Here is a 20,761-nt window from a genome sequence, read left to right on the forward strand (position 1 = left end):
AAACTAACTCCAAGGTATGTTAATTGATTATCCTCCTCTTCAGTACTCTTTCCATCAATCTTCTAAGTATTCCCAATAGGACACAGGAGCTAAAAATATCAGCTAAGCCTATTTCCAGGGAATACAAATCACACTAAAACAATCCCTTTGAGTTGAAAAAAAAAATGCAAAGTTTTTCTTCCCAGGGCAGCAAATCAATGAACAACCTTACTGCTTACAAAGTGCCGATTATGAGGAAAAAGTGCTAAGTAGGAAACTGGGAAGGAAGGTAAAGAAACAGAATGACTCAGCTTTCAATTCACCTTCAATTCAATAATATATTTGCAGACCAGGCATGATTGTGTCTCAGGGCAAATGAATGCTGGGCACTGGTAAAATGGGGGAAGGGCAGCTGGACTTGGGGATTTATAAGGTCACCTCAGGCAATAAATATGATTCAACAACCCCCCAAACTCTGACTTGCTATCATCCTACAATAAGCACCAAGTGTGACCTTCTATCCTAACAGCTAACAGAGCTGTGAAATAAATGTAGCTCTTGCTGCATCATTAGGGGAAACAATTAGGGACCAAATCTGCATTATTAAACCCAAGAAGATATAACCAAATGATATGGGAAATTTTGGCAATAACCATTTGATTAACAAAAAAGAAGAAACAAAAAGATAAGAAATCTACTTGGCCTTGTCTCTGTAGAGAAGTCACAATGATGTAGGTAATTTTTTTTTTTTTACTCTCCAAGTAAATTTATAGGAAAAACTATCCATCAGTACAAGAAGTGTTTTGTTTTGTTTTTCCTTTAAGTCAGTTGAGAGAAAGGAAATAGTGGACATGGGCTATCTCTTATAATCTATCTTCCCCTCCAATGCCTTTTAACCATTCCTTCTGAAGGCATATTCTAGGAAGGAACTATCCCACAACAAGCTAATGTGATTTTTCCCTTCATTGCTCTCTAAGCTCTGCTCCTAACACTACACACTGTATTTTCTACCAGTCCCTAGCAGTCTTCTCATCCTGGAAGATGCCTCAACTATTATGCTTCAGCAGCTTTCTAACCCTGGAATTTCGCTTTGCTCCTAAAACCCTCTCACCATGGAAGATCCCTCTTCCTCGGCTGGGCCTCCCACTGAAAGGTAAATTACTCTTGGACTTTCCATTGTAAGGAAATGCCCAGGCCACCTATGTTCATCCCTTTACTCCTTCATTCTCAGCACCTGAAACTCGGGAACTTCTTTCTCCGCCATCCCTAAGTGAGTCCCTTCTCCCTTCACCTCTGGTTTTTGAATTTTCTTTGATATGTTGTCTTCCCCTATTCAAATATCTTTCCCTATTCAACTGCAAATTCAAATTCTTTTTTTTTACTTGTATTTGTATGTCCAGCACTTAGCACAAGCATAAAGGCTCCACAGAAGTATTATCTGTGGATAGTGTTTCTGAGATGTTGGAGGCCCAGAGGTGTTAATATCCTTTGTTAAATAAGAGGGTTCTTCTCCTAGACTATATACTGAAACTTCTGAGTTAGTATGTAAGGGCCCTTCAAACACAAGGCAGCAAAGTTTTACCGGGGATTGCTTTCAAATTTGCTTAAGTTTGTAACTGGCTATCCATATTGTTCCGGTATTACTGCATGATGAAGAAATCCTCCATTTTTTTCTGATTGTGTTGAAGTAGACCCCAAAACAAATTTTGCTTATCAAAGTAAAAACTGAATTTAGGATTTTAGGATTTCTAATTTTAACAAATGGCAGGACGCGAGTAATTTTGTGAATTAATCATAGGTATCATGGAATCATCTTTGTTCAAAACCCTCTTTAAAGCTCTTTTAAGTGGCATTGTAACTACATTATTTATTCTACAACAAAATACAAATTTGTCTCCATTTTAATTACACTGAAATTTACCATAAGAACATAGCTATGACCTTGCTCCTTGACCAACAATCCCAAACTCAAACTGGTAATCTACTCAAAGCTTTCTGAAGCAATAAGACAGCATAAGTAAATAAGCAGCCCTACAAGTCACAGGGCTTCATTAAAATTCTATAATTAAAAATATTTGCAGAAAGCCTTCATAACTAGTAAGCAAGCTAAATTCTGCAAATTTATTAAGCATTTGCTCTGTGCCAGACACTGTGCTAAGCTCTGAGGATATAAAGACAAAGGTAAAAACACAGTTATTACCTAAAAGGAACTAATATTCAAAAGGGGAAATAACATGTAAATAACTATTACAAATAAAACCTACAGAAGACATGGGGGAGAAGAGGAAGGCCTCCAATAAAAAGTTGGATTGGAATTGAATTCTCAAGACAGTCAGGGAAGGTAATAGGTGGAGGTAGGAAGGGAGAGAAAGCATTCCAAACATGGTGGACAACCATTGCAAAGTCATAGACTTAGGAGTAAGTTTGAGAAAGAGCTGGCAGGCCAGTGTACCCGAATCATATAGCATGTGAAAGGGAGAGAAGTGAAGGCAGACTGAAAAGGTAGGAAGGAGACAGGTTGGGAAGGGTAAATGTCATACAGAAACTTCCTTGGAAGCAAAGATCATATTGAAGTATATTATAGCAGAAATAACACCGTATTTAGAAGTCAGGTGACTGGGGTTCAAATCCTGACTCTACCATTTAACACCTGCACGACGTTAGGCAAATCATTTAACTTCCCTGGGCCTCAGTTTCCTCCCCTGCAAAAATAAAAATGTTGCACTACTTGACCTTGAGGTGTCTTTTTGCTCAAAACCTATGGTCCCTTATAATTTGAACTTCGAACCATCATAGCACAAGCATAAACAACAGAATTTAAATGCATGCTTGATACATGAAATAGGAGCTCCAGTACCAGTAAAGAGAGCGAAAACACACAAACCAATCAAATTAAAACAGCAACAGCAACAAACAACAGCAGAACTCTTCATATCAGGCAATTTGAGGTGGTGATTTCTTAAAAAAGGCAAAAATAAACACATCCTGGTCCAGCCCTCAGACATGATGCTCTTTTCAGAAAATGGACCTCGTGGCTCAGCTAAGTCTAAACTCCATGGTTTCTAAATGATTTTGTTCAGTGTTCTGCTGACTGAGGTATTTGCTGGCTCTGGCTCACACAGCAAAAACTGACTCCAATGCCCTCAGATAACCTCTTTCAGGCTATTTTGATATTTACCTTCTCTTGCCAGGCCACAGAGCCGTTGTCCGGAGAGTCTGCTGTGCTGGGTACAAGGCTGACTTTTCTAGGCCTGCTAAGTTCACAAACTGAGTAGCATAAATTAATTTTAAATATAAACACTTTTATATGAAATAATCTTCAAGTAGCTATTTCGATGTGACAGGCCTTGATCTGAACGATAGAAAACTGGACTGGGCAACAAAGATGTGAATTTTCTCACATGTGAGAACACAATTTGTGTTGTGTGCTCTAGCTAAGATGGCTTTCTCATCACTCCATCTTATTAATGTGAAGAACATTCAGTCCCTGGAACCAGCCTCAGCTGATTTTTGGATTACTAGAGAGGTACCTGATTCCAGACAGCAGACAGCATGAAATTCTCTAGTCAAGTTATTATTCAGCTTTTGAAAAAAAAATATAATTCATCAAGGCACAAATTCTTCTTCCACATGCAAAACAAGGTCAAGAAGAGAGTGCTGAGCTCAATTTACAAATGAGGTAAACATTGTCACGGCATTCTAAATTGTGTAACATTTCTAAATAATAGAAGAGCACAGTGAAAAATTATAGGTTTTGCACATTTTGTTTTGTTTTCATGTGGAGCTTAATAGAACACTGGCCATATTTCTCTTCTGAATATGTCTCTTCTACCAACTCATGAACATTTAGTTATTTCAACATAAAATTATTTCTATTGATCCTATTTCCAAGCAATACTATGGGATTAGGTATCCATTTCTGGCCCTTACGCACTCATTTGAATGTGGAAATAGCTTGCATTAAATTTGGCATGTAGGAATTTATTGATGAAGCCATCCCACATTTGGATAGATGATAGTGGCAAAAATGATGGGAATTCATTGTAAATAATTGGCATGTTAAACAATTCTATACGTTATAATTCAGTAGTATCGATTTCTTTGGAATTAAATGCTTTATTTGTTGTGAAAACAAAGATTTTTAGACCTTCAAGAACAGCTAAGGCTAAACTCCATATATTTGGGTAGCTTCTTCAAATATTCATTGGGGTTATAATATATTCATAGCACATGGACAGTGATAGCATTTACCTCAAAGTGAACAGGGGAGAAAAAAAAAATTAAAGTATATGCCCAGCAATTGACTAAATAAATTGTGGTATACAAATTTAATGGCATGTTAATATACCATAAATAATGAATGAGATAAGAGGAAAGGAAGGGAACAGGCATTTATACATAATGCCTACTATGTGCCAGGCACTATGCTAAGCACTTTAATATATTATTTCATTTGATCTTCACAACAATCTTTTGATGAAGGTGCTATTATTAACTCCATTTTACATATGAGGAAACTAAGACAAACAGGGGCTGTGACTTGCCAGGGTCACACAGCAAATAAATGTATGAGGCTGGTTCTGGACTCAGGCCTTTCTGACTCCAAGTCCAGTGCTCTAACCAATATGTTACTTAGCTGCCTCTGAGTAGTGGTGAGTAACTCAGAGAAACCTAAGAAGGTTTTTTGAACTGATACAGAGTAAAGTTAGCAGCACAAGGAAAACAATGACATAACTGAAAAAATTTATTAAAAAAAAAACCAAAATATGACAAAAATGATGTAAATGAAAATAAATGAGGTCAAAACTCTATAATAGTAATTATAGATCTTGGCTCTGGACAAGAAGGTGGGAAGTACATCTTTCTGCTTTCCTTGGGGACATATGGGATTTTGGGGTACAGAATGTTGCATACTTTATTAGATATGATCATTGTGTTAATTGATTTTGCTTAACCTTTTGTTTTCTTAACAAATGTAGGATCCCGTGGCAAAGGAGGGGTAAATATGTGTAGGGTGGGGTTAAGAGAAGAAAAGGGGTAGATATATCCTGAAATGACTGTGATACAAACCCCAAAATGCATCAATAAAATGACTTAAAATCAAAATGTTTAAGAAGCCATCAGTGTTAAACCTGTAATGTGACTAGCTTTGTGTCTTCGATACACAAACCAAAATAATGTTTAAAATCTTCATTTTCAAAAGTAATGAACTATGAACCAACCTAACATCTTGAGCAACATTTTCTTCAAAGTTATTTCTTTCAATTAACAACTTGTTTTGCCTATGAAATACTGTGTATCCCCAAGAGACAAATATCTCAAAGTAAGAAATCCAAGCTATAAATAGTCATATGAAAAAATGTTTCAAATTAATAATAATTATAGAAATGTAAAATTAATGCAACTCTGAGGTTCCACCTCACAACTATCAAATAAGCCAAGCTGACCAAGAAGAAGGAAGATGATATTTGTTGGAGGGGCTTTGAGAAGGCAAACTCACTGGTGCACTGCTGGAGGGGTTGTGAATTAGTGCAACCATTGTGGAAAGAATTTGGAACTATGCCCCCAGTTACTAAATTGTGCATACTTTTTGACTCAGTTATACCACTACTAGGCCTATACTGCAAAGAAACGAAAGAAAGAAGGACCACATGTATCAATATATTCATAGCAGCTCTCTTTGTTACGGCAAAGAACTGAGAGCTAAAGAGGTACCCATCAACTCAGGAATGCTGAAACTAATTATGGCATATGAATGCAACAGAATATAATTGTACTAATATATGGAATGGCAAAAGGGATGGTGTCAAAGAAACCTATAAGAATTCCGTGAACTGATAAAGAATGAAGTAGAACTGAAAGACTAACATGTGTACAATAATAACTACACTATAAAGACACACGGCTTTGAAGGATTTAGAAACTATGATCGAGGCAATGACCAATTCTGATTCCAGAGGGCCAACGAAGCAGCATGCATGCTACCCCACCTCCTGACAGAAAGGCTATCCCCAGGGTACACTATGAGACGTACATCTTTGGACATCAAAACTGTCTGGATTTGTTTTTGCCTAAGTATACTTTTCTTTTTGTTGTTGGGTAAGCAGGGTATTAGGAAAAGGGAAGAAGAGATAGTGATAGTCACTTTAAAAAAGAGAAAAAAGAAAAGGTCATTGAAACGTTTTTATTGCATAGAAGAGGAAATAAGCAATTTGAGAAGGAAACAGACAAGCATGATGGCTTTGAAAGTAAAATGCAAATTTTATTATTTATGTATATTTTAAAAAGCAAGGTATACATTATAAAATTAATGATTTTATATATCATCCTCTTTTTTATGTTTCATTTTGTGTATTCTTTTTAGTGTTCATTAAATTCAAAATGAAAATGTAATTTAAAGGAAAAGAAAGTGGGAGGGAGAAATACCATACACAAGTCATTGTGATATTTATTCATAGGATTAAAAAAATGCTGCTTGGGGGGCAGCTAGGTAGCAAAAGTGGATAGAGCACCGGCTCTAAAGTCAGGAAGACCTGAGTTCAAATGCAGCCTCAGACTAAACACTTGATACTTACTAGCTGTGAGATCCTGGGCAAGTCACTTAACCCCAATTGTCTAAAAAAATTTTTTTAAAAATGAAATGGGGATAATAATAGCACCTACTTCCCAGGGTTGATCCATGGATCAAATGAGATAATTGGAAAGCGCTTAGCACAGTGCCTGGCACATAGTAAGAGCTATACAAATGTTAGCTATCATTATTAAATTATTAAAGTTTTGCTGTGTTTATCTCCCCAATTAGACTGCAAGTTCCCTGAAACAGTTTTATACTAATTTTTAAAAATTCTTACAGTAGGGGCAGCTAGGTGGCACAGTAGATAGAGTACTGGCCCTGGAGTCAGGAGGACCCAAGTTCAAATCTGGCCTCAGACATATAATACTTCCTAGCTGTGTGACTCTGGGCAAGTCACATAAGCCCAATTTCTCCCCCCATAAAACAAAAAAAATTCTTACAGTGCCCAGCACTGTATATAACACATTCATTTATTTGATTTAATGTTTCACCAGCTTAATTTTATACATATATATGAAAAAGAACACACTTCTAAATATTACAATGTATTACTGACAAATATTTAAATTATATTCAAATATTAAATTAAAAAATATTTATGGAAGAGAAGGGGAAGGAGATGTGGAGAAAGGGAAAGAGAGTGGGGGAGGGGGAGGTAGGGAACATGCTACATTGTATTACTGACAAAAAGAAGATTAAATTAAATTTGGCATGACACTTCAGAAATGGTGCCAATCTCTGCACTATAGCTCCCTCCCTCCACAGTGAATCATACTGCAGCATCTTCGTGGGCCTCAGGTTTCCCAGCCAATATATATTTTTTGTCTACAAAAGATAGAATTGATGGTTCCACACCCTTGTTCGTACATCTATAAAGCACCAATATCTACATGCCACCTACCATCAAAGAGCCCAGAAATAGCCTAGTTTATTTTAAGATGTGATCTATCATTATCCTGATGGCAGGACCTTGGATCACACAGTAGAGAGAAGAGAACCATGGCATGCAGGCACGTAGAAATCAGCTCAAAGACAGAGAAAAACCATGATACAAAACCTACCCTCTCTTTGATATCTCCAGTTGCCCAGGAAAACAACAAAAAACATCATTTCCTCTGTGTCCAGAGCTACTGTTAGCCTCTGTACTGGAGCCTTTGCTGACCCTATGATGTGGCAATATGCAATGAAAACAATTGTGAGTTCTGAATGTAGAGTGCTACACTGGACTTACTGCTCAATTCCCTATGAAAAAAAGGCAGATTTCACCTTTTTTGCAGGGAATGGGCCACTGCTGATAAGGAAAAGAAAAAGTCCTGCTGTTGAAAATGAGCTCAACTCTCTTATGCAGTGTCAGACATTGCTTTCCATCCTATGGCACATGACAGAGAATGTTCAAAGACATGCCCATTAAAAGGACTTTGAGTTGCTTCTTTTCCATGGTCCTCTGCTGTGTAACCTATTCACATAAGCCGAGTTTCAGGTGAGTCCCAAAACTATGTACTAGTATTACCTAAAGTCCCAAACTCCCCTAGGCTGCAAAGGACAAGCACTGCTTCAGGTGATTTGCCTCTATGTTCAGTTCCATTCTAATCTATTGCATTGATGACTCATAGCTGAACAAGCCCTAGTCAGCAAACAAAGCATCATACCAGGGGAGAAACCACCTGCTTCTTTCTAATAGCTGTGCTCACTTGTACAGGGTACAGACTGGCCAATCATCAACCCCGTGGCTTACTCATCTAAGAGCAACTCTTTTCATTCTACAGAGGGCTCCTCTATCATTCAGGCCCCAATCATTCTTCCCTGGGTCCTCCATCAACCAGTTTTCTCCACATGCTTCTGCAATCCAATGACAAAGACTTCCTCCTGTTCCTTAGATGGGCTACTCCATCTCCCAATTAGGCAGTTTCACTGGTTTTTCCTCTCACTTGGAACTCTCTCATCTCTGCCTTCCTTCAAATCTGGCTTCCTTCATATCTCAGAAAAAGCCTTTCCCTGTCCTCCTTTAATTTAACACCATCCCTCCAACTTCTGTTGTGTATTGCTTATGTGTTCAGTTGTTTTCATGTTATCTCCCCCATTAGACTGTTAGCTCCTCCAAGGTAGGGACTGTTTCTTTTGCCTTTCTTTGCATTCCCAACACTTAGCACAGTGTCTGACAAATTGTAGGTGCTTAATAAATACTTGCTGATTTGACTGGGGAAACAGTTAACAATACAACAACCTTGTGAGGTATATGATACAAATACCATTATAATCATCTTTCAGATGAGAAAACTGAGGCACAGAACAATGAATTGATAACTGTAATGTAGTAGAGCTAGGATTTCTGAAACCAATTCTAGTTTATTTGTTTGTTTTTTAAAAAATATTACACTCTAGTCTCTCTTCTAACAGTATGAAATGGACTTTATAAGAACTCATAGAATTTCCTAGATAACTGTATGGCTCAAATGAGTGCTCTGTACACAGTAACTGCTAAACCCATATTTCAACAAACATCTAAATAACAAGTATTTATTAGTGCCTACTATGTGCCAGGTACTGTCCTGGGGGGTTGGAGATACAAAGTCATAAATGAAGTAGCCCCTTCATTCAAGGAGCTTACATAAAAAGGGGGTAAATGAATAAATTATAATTCAGCTTAAAGAGAGGTTTTTCAATGAAAACAGAAGAGAGATTTGAATGTTGCCCAGGTCCTCACATGCCCTTCAAAAAAACAACATAAAGATGACTTCACAGGTATAGTAGGTATTATATTTCTTGCCAGCTCAAAAGGTGGGTGGGTGGGGCTGGAGGGATGGAGAGAAATTGGAATTCAAAATTTTAAAAAAGAAAAAATTAAAAGAAAAGCACAAAAAATATGGAGAAAAACCAAAGAAAAGAAAAATAAATATTGATCAAGCAAAAATTAAAAATAGGTAAAATGAAGTAAGAATATTGATCAAATTTTAATATTTTATAATGCAACTGAATCAGCAAAAAAAAAAAAAAAAAACTACGTAAGATAGCCAAGGAATGCCAAGACATCTTCAAATGACTGAAAGATAGTCGAAGAAATTAAACATAAATTAACAGTAGTAAGACAATTATAAGCCCAGACCAAATAAATACTCAAACTAGATTCAAAAGATCATAAAAAGATTTGGAGGAAATAATGGCCACCAAGTGAAAGATCACAGGATTACAGATTTAGAGCTGAAAGACACTTCATCCAAACCCTCATTTTACAGATGAGGATACTGAGGTTTACAGGTTAAATTACTTGAGAAAACCAGGATCAGCAAAATCAGCCAATAGGAGACTGACTACATTAAAAAAAAAAAAAAGACCCAATTTGTAGGGAAAGTAAATCAACTGGAAATAAAGGCTCAGAAAAATCACTAAATTTTTTAAAGAATTGGAAAACTGAATTAAGCGGCAGATGATACAGACTGTGATACAACAATATCAGCAATATTAGAAAACAAAAGAATTTGAACACAACATTAAAATAAAGCTTCTTAGAACTAGAAAGAACAAGATGTGACATAGAAACAGAAAGAATTCACATAACCTCAACAAAGAACCTGACATGCGACCTTCCTAAATTCAGTTAAACTCCCACAATATTAGCACAGAAAAAAAAATACTTTGAACTGTCAGCAAAAAGGTAGAAATTACTTATTAATAAATGTTAATGAGAATCATAGCTAACTTTCAAAAGGGATCATCACAGATACTGGAAAACAAAATATGAAAAAATGAATAATCACAGACCATGAAACCAGAATTATCTAAATAGAAACACTTATCTTGTTTCAAGGTAAGAGACCAGCATCTGAAGAGCCAGAAATGGGCAAAAATACACAATCTTCTTCAAGAATGTTTTGGGTTGTGATTTTGTTTTGGGGTTCTCTTTTTGGGTTAACAACCAAGCATTCCAGAAAAAATTCGTACTTCTCAATTAGAGATAAACCTGTTACAAACAACAAGGGCTAAATTACTAAATATTTCAGATCGGTATTTTAAAGAAACATAGGGGAAAAGGAGAGTACAAAGGGGAGGGGGGAAACAAAGAAAAAAAAATTCCAAACTGAAGCTTCAATCTTTGATAAAGCGGAAGCCTACTAAAATAGCTTCACACTTTTTAACATATTACAAGAACTTTGTGTAGTCATACTTTTGTTAACTATGGTTTGTTTAACTATGTGTTAATAACAGAAATAAGAAAAGCAAATTGTATATTCCCTTCAATGTTGTCATTCAGTCATTTTTCAGTGGTGTCTGATTCATGATCCCATTTGGAGTTCTCTTGGTAAAGATATTAGAGTGGTTTGCCATTTCCTTCTCCATCTCATTTTATATGTGAGGAAACTGAGGCAAACAGGGTTAAGTGATTTGCCCAGGGTCACACAGCTAGTAAGTGTCTGATGCCACATCTGAACTCAGAAAGATGAGTCTTTCTGACTCCACTCCCAGCACTCTGTGCACTGTGCCACCTAGCTACCCTATATTCCCTTTAAAACAACAATTAGAAAGCTTTATAAAAATGGACTAAGTTCTCCAATAAAAAACTAGAAGGGAAGCAAATGTTTGTGTCAGCTCTGGAGAGGAGTAACAATTTTAGCAAACAAAAGAAAGAAATTATTTGAGTCAAAATTGATGAGTTTGATCATATAGAGATTAAAAGATTTTGTACAACAAAAAAGCAATACCTCCAAAATTAAAAGAAGATAATAAGACTGGAAGAAAAATATTGGCAGTAAATACATCAGCTAAAGGTCTGATATTCCAATTTTAAAAAGAACTTAAGTATTATCTTAGAGTCAAATCTACTGTACCCACCTAAGGAACTGTCAAGGGATGTGAACAAGTCTTGAAGGAGAAAACTGTTAATAACCACATGAAAAGAGGCCCCAAAGTTGCAAAAAAAAATTGAGCACAAGAAATCAACACTACTTCAAGACATCACCATACACCCACTAAAATAGTAAAATTAGAGCAAAAAGAAGTAATTTAATATTGGTAGGGCTGCAGGGAAAAACAGGCAACAGGCTATATTGCTTGTAGGACTCAGATTGCATTGCAAACAGCCTGAAGAGTAGACTGGTGATATACCACGGGAGTCACAAAGTACATTTTTCTTAATGACCCAGCAATTCCTTTACTAGAACTATGCTACCCTCAAATCATAAAAAGGAAAAAAAATTTCCTTGTGGTACAGAAATTTCTATTTCTTTTGCAAGAGAAAAAAAAACTGGGAGTAATCTTTATGTCAAATGATTGGAAAATGACTGAATAAATTATAGTATGTTAATGAAGCCAAATGCATGGCCAGCCAAACCAGGTTAAAATGTAATTAAGAAATATTTTACAAAATAAATAAAAATAAAACATAAATAGGGGCATACCTCACAAACACTGTGAGTTTGGCTCCAGACCACCACAAGAAAGCAAATACTGCAATAAAGTAATGTGACAATAAAGAGTCACGAATTTTTTGGTTTCCCAATGTATATAAAAGTTACATTTACACTATACTGCAGTCTATTAAGTGTGCAATAGTATTGTGTCTAAAAAAACAATGTACATAGCTTAAACAAAAAATACTTTCTTGCTAAAAACCGCTAACCATCACCTGAGCCTTCAGTGAGTCACAATCTTTTTGCTGGTGGAGGTTCTTGCCTCGATGTTGATGGCTGCTGACTGAGCAAGGTGGTGGCTGCTGAAGGGTGGGGTAGCTGTGGCAATTTCTTAAAATAAGAGAACAATGAAGTTTGCCACATTGATTGACTCTTCCTTTCACTTGAACGTTTAGAGGCCATGGTAGGGTTATTAATTTCAATATTGTTGTATCTCCAAATAGGGAGACCCAAGGAAAGGGAAAGAGATAGGAACAGCCAGTTGGTGGAGCAGTCAGAACACACACAACATTTATAAGTTTGCTATCTTATATGGTGCAGTTTGTGGCACCCCAAAGAAATGACAATAGTAATATCAAAGATCACTGATCACAGATCACCATAACGTATAATAATAATGAAAAAGTTTGAAATATTGTGAGAATTACCAAAATGTGACACAAAGACACGATGTGAGCACATGCTGTTAGGAAAATGGTGCCGAAAGACTTACTCAATCCAATATTATCACAAACCTCTGATTTGTAAAAACAGCAATGACTGTGAAACTCATAAAAGAAGGTATGCCTTTAATGCTACCTATACTAAGTATCAGCATCAGCAAAACCACAACAGAATACACATGAACAACAACTATACATTAAAAAAAAGAAAACAAAGTTCAGATTCACATAGAAAGGGACCTAGAATAAACATCTGCTTCATTCTTCTGTTCAGTATTTGGTCCTATGCTGTTAAATGAAAAGGGTTCTTACAAGATTCTGTTCCTCATTTTTCAGTTTACTTGGTTTTCTATCTTTACTGATGGTTAGGATATCTTTATTTTAAGGGGACAGAGTATATTGTTCAGTCATTTTTGGTTATGTCTGACTCTTTGTGACCGCATTTGGGGTTTTCTTGGTAAAGATACTACAGTGGTTTGCTATGTCCTTCTCCATCTTATTTTAAACATGAGGAAACTGAGGCAAACAGGATTAAGTGACTTGCCTAAGGTCACACAGCTAGTAAGAATCTGATGCCACATTTGAACTCAGGAAGATGAGTCTTCGTGACTCCACCCCCAGCACTTTGGTCCACTGTACCACCTAGCCACCCAGGGAATGTTACAAAAACACATACTACACAATTGAGAAGCAGTATGGAGCAGTGACTTTGGATAGAGCTGGCCTCAAAGCCAGCCTGGAGTCTCCCCTCTGACACATGCTGTCTGCATAATCCTGGAAAGTCACCTTTTACTCTCAAGACTGTAGCCAGTTGTGTAAAACTTAATAGAGACAGATCCCTAGGGGAAAGGGGAGTCCACATGTACTTAGAAAGCCACAAATTAACATTATATATGTTGTATTGTAATTTTTATTTATTTTCATAAACATTTCCCAATTACATTTTAATCTGGTTCCAGTTTTACTGGGGAGTCTTGCCAGCCACTTGCTGCATGGAGTTTGACATCTCAACATCTGGCTGAAGTAGCATTCTAAAACTTCAAGGTCCAGGGAGGTGCTGAGCTGTTCACCAAGGAAGATTTCTCTGTACCAATGAAATCACAAGTCTAGTCTCCCTCTATTCCTTACACTATTAATATGGCCAAGATGCAGCTCTGTCTTTTTCTTTTCATCGAAAGAATAGGACATAAATACCATTCTGCTGGTATTTCAGATATCGAAGCTTGTACTCATTTATGATGTTTCCCTTCTATTAGCCAACCTACCTCGTTCTTCTCTGAATAGGGCTTAGCCAGTATTATAGGATCCAAGCACTTTACAGTATCATATACCATCTTGTTTAATGTATATTTCTGTTACTTTTCTTCCCTTTAGACTGTAAGTCCCACAAAGGCAAGAGATAGTCATATCATACTTCTTTTATTTCTTCCACACTGGTTGGTACAAAAACACAATGGAAAAAACCTCAGCTCCAATTCGACCTCACCCACTTCCCAGCTGTGTAACCCTGGGTAATTCATCTAACCTCTTTCAATCTCAGTTTTGTCACCTGTAAAATGGGGATAACACCTATCTCATAGTGTTGTTATATGTTATGTGTAAAGATAACACATAAAGTGACCTATTTAAAAAAATTTTTAAGACAACTACATGGAGCAGTAGATAGAACAGGAAGATCTGAGTTCAAATCACTTAACCTCATTTTTCTCGTTTTTAAGATTAGGATAATAATAGAACCTACCTCCCTTAGTTGTGAGAAAAAAAATGAGATAATGTTTTAATATTTGTAAAGTGTTTTGCAATTCTTAAAGCACTATATAAATACTAAATACTAGTTATTATCCAATTTACAGTCAACCAATCAACAGAATTTAATGAGCACCTACTACGTGTTGGTCAGCTAAAGTCCATGCACTCAAGGATGTTACAAACTAGCTAGAAAGAAAATAACACGTATGAAACAAGAGTACACACTGTAGCATTGCCACAGGACAATTTCAGTTAGATTCAACTCTTAAAAAAAATTAACAGCTACATAAAACCCAGCACTTAGTACAGTGCCTAGCACATAGTAGGTACTTACTAAAATGTTTACTGACTGACTTACTAGTAGGCCATAGGATGTAGGAGATAAGAATGCTAGAAAGGAATTCAGGGAAGATCTGAGTTCAAATTCTGCCTCAGACACTCAGCTGTGTCACCCTGGAGAAGTCACTTGACCTCTCTAAGTCTCAGTTTCCTCTTCTGTAAAATGGGGATAATAACAGCACCTACCTTACAAGCTCATTATGAGAATCAAATGAGATAACATTTGTAAACACTTCACAATCCCTCAAGTTCTATATAAATGCTAGCTGGTATCACCATGACTAGTGGATAGAGTGCTAGACTTGGAATCAGGAAGGTTTCTGTTCAAACATTTCCTCTAACATCTACACACGGCATATCCTGGACAAACAACTTAAACATAAGTTTTCTGAACCTCAGTTTGCTCATCTGCAAAATGCAGATAATTCCTTTGGTGTCTAACACAGACGACGGGAGAGTTTGAAATAAGAACACTGACATTAAGCACTTTGCAAATTTTAAAACTCCTCTGAATGTCAGTTATCATCATCATCAACATCATCATCATCATTATTATTATTATTAGTATTATTAGATGTACCACTGAGATAAATGGACCTTTCTTTAGTACTTTGTCAAAGAAAACTCTTTTTAGGAGCTGAGCCGTGATGGCAGAAGTTGCTGAAGGGGTAATCTGTTGCCTCCTGGGATTAAGTCAGGCTTGATGACCATACTTGAGCATATTTAGTAGAGACAAAGAATACAAATCAAGGCAATTTAGGAGAGCATACATCAAATAAGGGCCTTAGGATGTCACTTCACTCTGGCTGGATGTTTCGGTGCTCGCAGGTCAGTTGAAAGTCTCTGGTATAAAAAACCAGTTGACATCCCCTGGAGGAGCTGTAGGCCACAGAAGTGTCCCCAGGTCCATGGCATTCACTGCCACCCAAGAGGAAATGTCTTACTAAAAGGAACTGAATATTGAAGGGTCACCACTTGAACATGTCTGCTTATCTATGTGTAAAAGGTTCAGGATCCAGAAAGCTAACATCCAGAAGCCACCATAAAAAGTAGAGACTCCAGAGGCCTTGTGATGGAAAATAATATCCACACCCAAAGAAAGAACTATGGAAGCCGAATTGTTATTTTTTTTTCTTTTCTGTTGAGTTTTGTTTCCTCTTTCTGATGGTTCCTCCTATTGGTTTTAATTTCTACTTACAACATCACTAATGTGAAAATATGTTTAATATGAATGTAAATATATAGCCTGTATCAGATTGTGCGCTGTCTTGGGGAGGGTGGTGGGGAGGAAGGGGGAGAAAAATTTTAAACTCAAAAGCATATGGAAGTGATTATTGATAAATCAAAATAAATTAATAAAAAAAAGGAGTAGAGTTCTTTTTTTTCCTGTTTTGAGTGACAGATGTTTACAATCACCATGGAGGAACTTAAACAGATTCTTCACATGTACAGCCTGTTGACTTTCCTATGGTCAAGAAACATGTGGGTGAACAGAAGGGCTGCCACGGACGAAAAGGTATGCACTCTTTCTACCAGAAGAGAAAGCAAATTGAGGGGCCCTAGAGGATGATGAGGCAAAGTTTAATTTAATACTTTCCTTGCAGAAAAAGCTCAGCAAACTCCACAGGTCATTTAAAAGCAATATCAGTAGTTCAGTAAATCGATTATGTCTGTGTGTCTTCCTAATACACAGTGTATATAGATAGCACTGGATCTGGAGTCTGAAAGACCAGCATTCAAATCCAGCCTCAGACACTCACTAGCTGTGTAACCCTGAGCAAGTCACTGAACATCTTGGGGCCTCAATTGCCTCATCTGTAAAATGAGGGGGTTGGATGACTAAACTGTGATCCATGAATATAACGGAGTATTACCATGCTGTGAGAATGAATGTGTGTGATAAACACAGAGAAGCATAGGAAGATCTATATGAACTGATGCAGAGTGAAGTAAGCAAAGCCAAGAAAATAATATACACAGTAACTACAACATAAATAGAAAGAGTGGGTCAGCCAGGCAGCGCAGTGAATAGAGCACCAGCCCTGGAGTCAGAAAGACCTGAGTTCAAATCTGGCCTCAGACACATAATATTCACTAACTGTGTGACTCTGGATAAGTCACTTAACCCCAACTGCCTCATTAAAAAACAAACAAACAAACAAACAAAAACCAAATAAATGGAAAGAGCTATACATCAAAAAAATCAAAAGTAAATGTAACAAAATTATAAAGATCAAGCAGTACTCAAATGAAGAGATGTGGGAGGATACTCCCAACCCATCTCTCCCAGAGATGAGAGGTGCACAAGTGCCCTATATTGCACATGGTTTTGAACTTCTTCAATGGACTGATCAGTTAATGCTGAATTTTTTTTCTCTCTCTAAAAAATACTATGGCTCTCTGAAGGGGAAGGGATACTTGGGATAACTCTAGTGATGTAAAAAACAACAACAGGAAATAAAAATAAAAATTCTAAAAAGAAAGGTAAGTTAAAAAAAAGAAGAGGTTAGACTTGGTGGCTTCTAAGGTCCTTCTCAGCTCTACATCTATGATTTGATGAGTGGGAAAAGATTAGGTGCAGTATTATGGAAAGGAAAAGGCTAACTCAGCTAAACACAAAAGGAAGGAAACAAGAGCTCTTAGCTCTTGGACTGTTAGTAATCTTCCTGTTCAAACTTGAGACTTTCCTGGCAACCTGGAGGACTGGTAAGAATAGGAAAGTGGAGTCAAGAGACCTGGTTTCTAGTTTATGGCTCACTCCAGCTCCCTGGGACTCCATTTCCTCACCGGTCAACGGAAAGGTTGGATAAGATGATCCCTACAACCTCTTCCACTTCAGAAACTCTCTAAGTCTGTGGATTCATAGAATAATAGGATCATGGATCTAGTCAGCAAGTCAACTCAAGAAGCATTTATTAAGCGCTTACTATGTTCCAGGCCTAGATCCAGAGCCAAGGCCATCTACTCTAGAAAGAGAGGTCCAGAAATGATAAGTGCTTTGTCCAAACACATTTACATAATAATCATTCCCTTCTTTCTTTTCCAGGTATCTGCCTAGCACAGTGCCCAGCACCTGGCACATAGTAGTTGCTTAATAAATACTTCTTGATTGACCAACTTTTTTTTACAAGAGGCATCTTCTACTAGTAGAAAAATGCTATAGACATTTTTACCTCAAAAATGTATTTGATGCTTTGAATCCTCTCTTACGTTCTGCTGTGCACATGACATGCTTTTTCTTATTTTCTTATTTGTATTTAAGATTATAATATTTCTTTTTCTTTTCTTATTGTGTATTTAAGTTTCAGTAATCAATATTTATAGACATAGATATAGATATAGATATAGATATAAATAGATATAGATATAGATATAGATATTTGGTCCAGGAGAGAAAACAATTTGTAAAGCGCATTTTTTAAAATCAAACTTTGCATTTCCATCAACTATCATTATAATCAGATATAGATATACAATAGATTAAGCAGCAAAATTCTGGCAAAGATTAGGTTTAAAGTGTCTAGGTCAGTGGAGTGTTGGGCATTTCTGAAGCATTTCTGAAGCATTTTCAGAACTTTGCCATGCTACAAACTTCAAAACTTTATCGTTCACATCTACTCCTGTCCCTCATCTCCCTCCACCTCAAATTCCCTTTAAATAATTAGCATTTTCTCACAGTTGAAATTTCTGTAAAATGAAGAACTCCTCATCTTAAGCAGTTACTGAGAATCAGATAGTTAAATATATTTTGTCTAGTATCATATAGTGAAACAGTGACATAGGCAAGAGAACCTGAGAGCTTTCGCCTCTCTCCTCTGACTTTAATCCACTGGATCACATAACACATAACAGGTCATGGCCCTGCAGGGAAGCTGCGTGATACCTTCTGAAATATCAGAACCTTCTGAACCTTTTGCCCTTGCATTAGGAGACTTCTGAACCAAATGTGTTCACTTCTTTCCTCTTAAAAACATATCAGTCCAGTTTAAGGAAACCAAGGTAGTAGTATTTTATATATGTATATGTTTTGGCTCTTAAAGATCTCTCTCTTAAAATACCTGAGTTATTCTGAACTAGAATAATGAAATACACATTTGCTTTAACACTTTCTAGTCAGCCCTGTAGTTGGTGAAAAGTTCCATTTCCATAAAAAGCAAAGCCAAGTGAATCACTTTTCTAGTGTCTACTCTAGAAACTGAAAAAGAAAAAAAAATTCAGACACTTAGAATATTAAACCTAAGAGCACAGTAGTCTAGTGTTTAATAAACACAAAGATGCCAGCTATTGGATCAAGAACTCATTATTTAATAAAAACTATATAGGAAAACTGGAAAACAATTTGGAAGAAACTAGGCATTGACCAACACCTCATGCCTTATACCAAAAAAAGTACCAAACGAGTATGTGACGTTATAAACAAATTAGAGGATCAAGGAAGAAATTACATATCAGATCTAGGAATAATGGAGAAGTTCATGACCAATCAAGAGATAAAGAGGATCACAAAAGGTAAAATGGACAATTTGATTTCATAAAATTCAAAAGGTTTGTACAAACAAGCCCAATACAGCTAAAATTAGGAGATAAGCAGGAAATTTGGGGGAAATCTGTGTAGCAAGTTTCCCTGATAAAAGTCTCATTTCAAGACATACAGTAAAATTATTCAAATTGACATTCCCCAATTGACAAATGGTCAAAGGAAATGGAGAGATAAGTTTTCAGAGGAAAAACTTCAAGCTATTTAATAGCCATATGAAAAAATATTAGTACCTCTTTCCCTTCTCTCAAGATGGCGGACAAAAAAATTCCCAAAGGAACCAAAGGAAAAGGTCAGAAAGGAAAAAAAGGAGAAGAACAAAAAGGAAGATGTGGCTGAAAAGGTGGTGAAAAAGCCTCGAAAGAACTGCAGTCAGAACTCAGTCCTGCCCTGAGGGATCACTAGATACTCGAGGTCTGCAATGTATTCCCTGCAAGCTATGTACAAGCAGAAATATACTGCACCAAAAACCCGGACTGGAAGGAAAAAGAAAGAGAAGGTGCATGCTACTGTCTCAAAGCCAGTTGGTGGTGATAAGAATGGAGGAACCCATGTGGTAAAGATTCACAAGATGCTGAGGTATTATCCTACTGAGGATGTGCCTAAAAAGCTGCTAAATCATGGTAAAAAGCCTTTCAGATAGCACGTGAGGAGATTTCGATCTAGCATCACCCCAGGAACAGTTCTGATCATGCTCACTGGCCACCACTGGGGCAAGCAAGTGGCTTTCCTGAAGCAGCTGGCTAGTGGCTTGCTACTGGTGACTGGACCTCTGGCCATCAACCGTGTTCCTCTGAGGAGGACCCCTCAGAAATTTGCCATTGCCAGCTCTACCAGGATTAACCTTCTGGATGTAAAAATTCCAAATTATCATACTGATGCTTACTTCAAGAAAAAGAGGCTCAATAAATCTAGATACCAAGAAGGAGAGATGTTTGACAAAGAAAAAGAGAAATACAAGATTATGGAGCAGCGCAAGGCTGACCAGAAAACAGTGGACTCTCAGATCCTGCCCCAAATCAAGAACATTCCTCAGCTCCGTGGCTACCTGTGTTCTGTATTCTCTCTCTCCAATGGAATTTATTCTCACAGACTGGTGCTTTAAATGCCTTGCACAGAACTCTTATTAAAATATTTGGAAAAACTAAAAAAAATTTAGTAACCATTAATAATTAGAGAAATGCAAATTAAAATAATTCTCCACCTTACACCTATCAGATTGGCAAAATTGACAAAAGAGAAAAATGGCAAATGGTGGAGGGCCTGGAGAAAAAGACATATATTAATGTACTGCTGACAGAACTGTGAACTCGTATGGTCATTCTGGAAAGCAATTTAGAATTATGACCAAAATGCTACTAATCAATACACACCTTTGACCCAGCAATACTACTATAATGTCTATAACTCAAAGAGATCAAAAAAGAGGAAAAGCATCCATATGTACAAAAATATTTATAGCAGCTCTTTCTCTGGTGGATAAGAATTGGAAACAGAGAGAGTATGCCCATCAACT

General features: G+C 36.8%; 1 protein-coding gene and 1 pseudogene across 4 annotated transcripts in view; one reads left to right on the forward strand and one right to left on the reverse strand.

Moving 5' to 3' along the window:
* OSBPL6 (oxysterol binding protein like 6) overlaps positions 1-20,761 on the reverse strand; it is a 257,856-nt gene that overhangs the window by 145,776 nt on the left and 91,319 nt on the right. The window lies entirely within an intron of this gene.
* Positions 1,092-20,350, forward strand: LOC114045621 (annotated as a pseudogene).

Source organism: Vombatus ursinus, unplaced genomic scaffold (genome assembly GCF_900497805.2).
Source record: "Vombatus ursinus unplaced genomic scaffold, bare-nosed wombat genome assembly UNPS02014779.1, whole genome shotgun sequence".
In the NCBI taxonomy this organism is placed as follows: Eukaryota; Metazoa; Chordata; class Mammalia; order Diprotodontia; family Vombatidae; genus Vombatus; species Vombatus ursinus.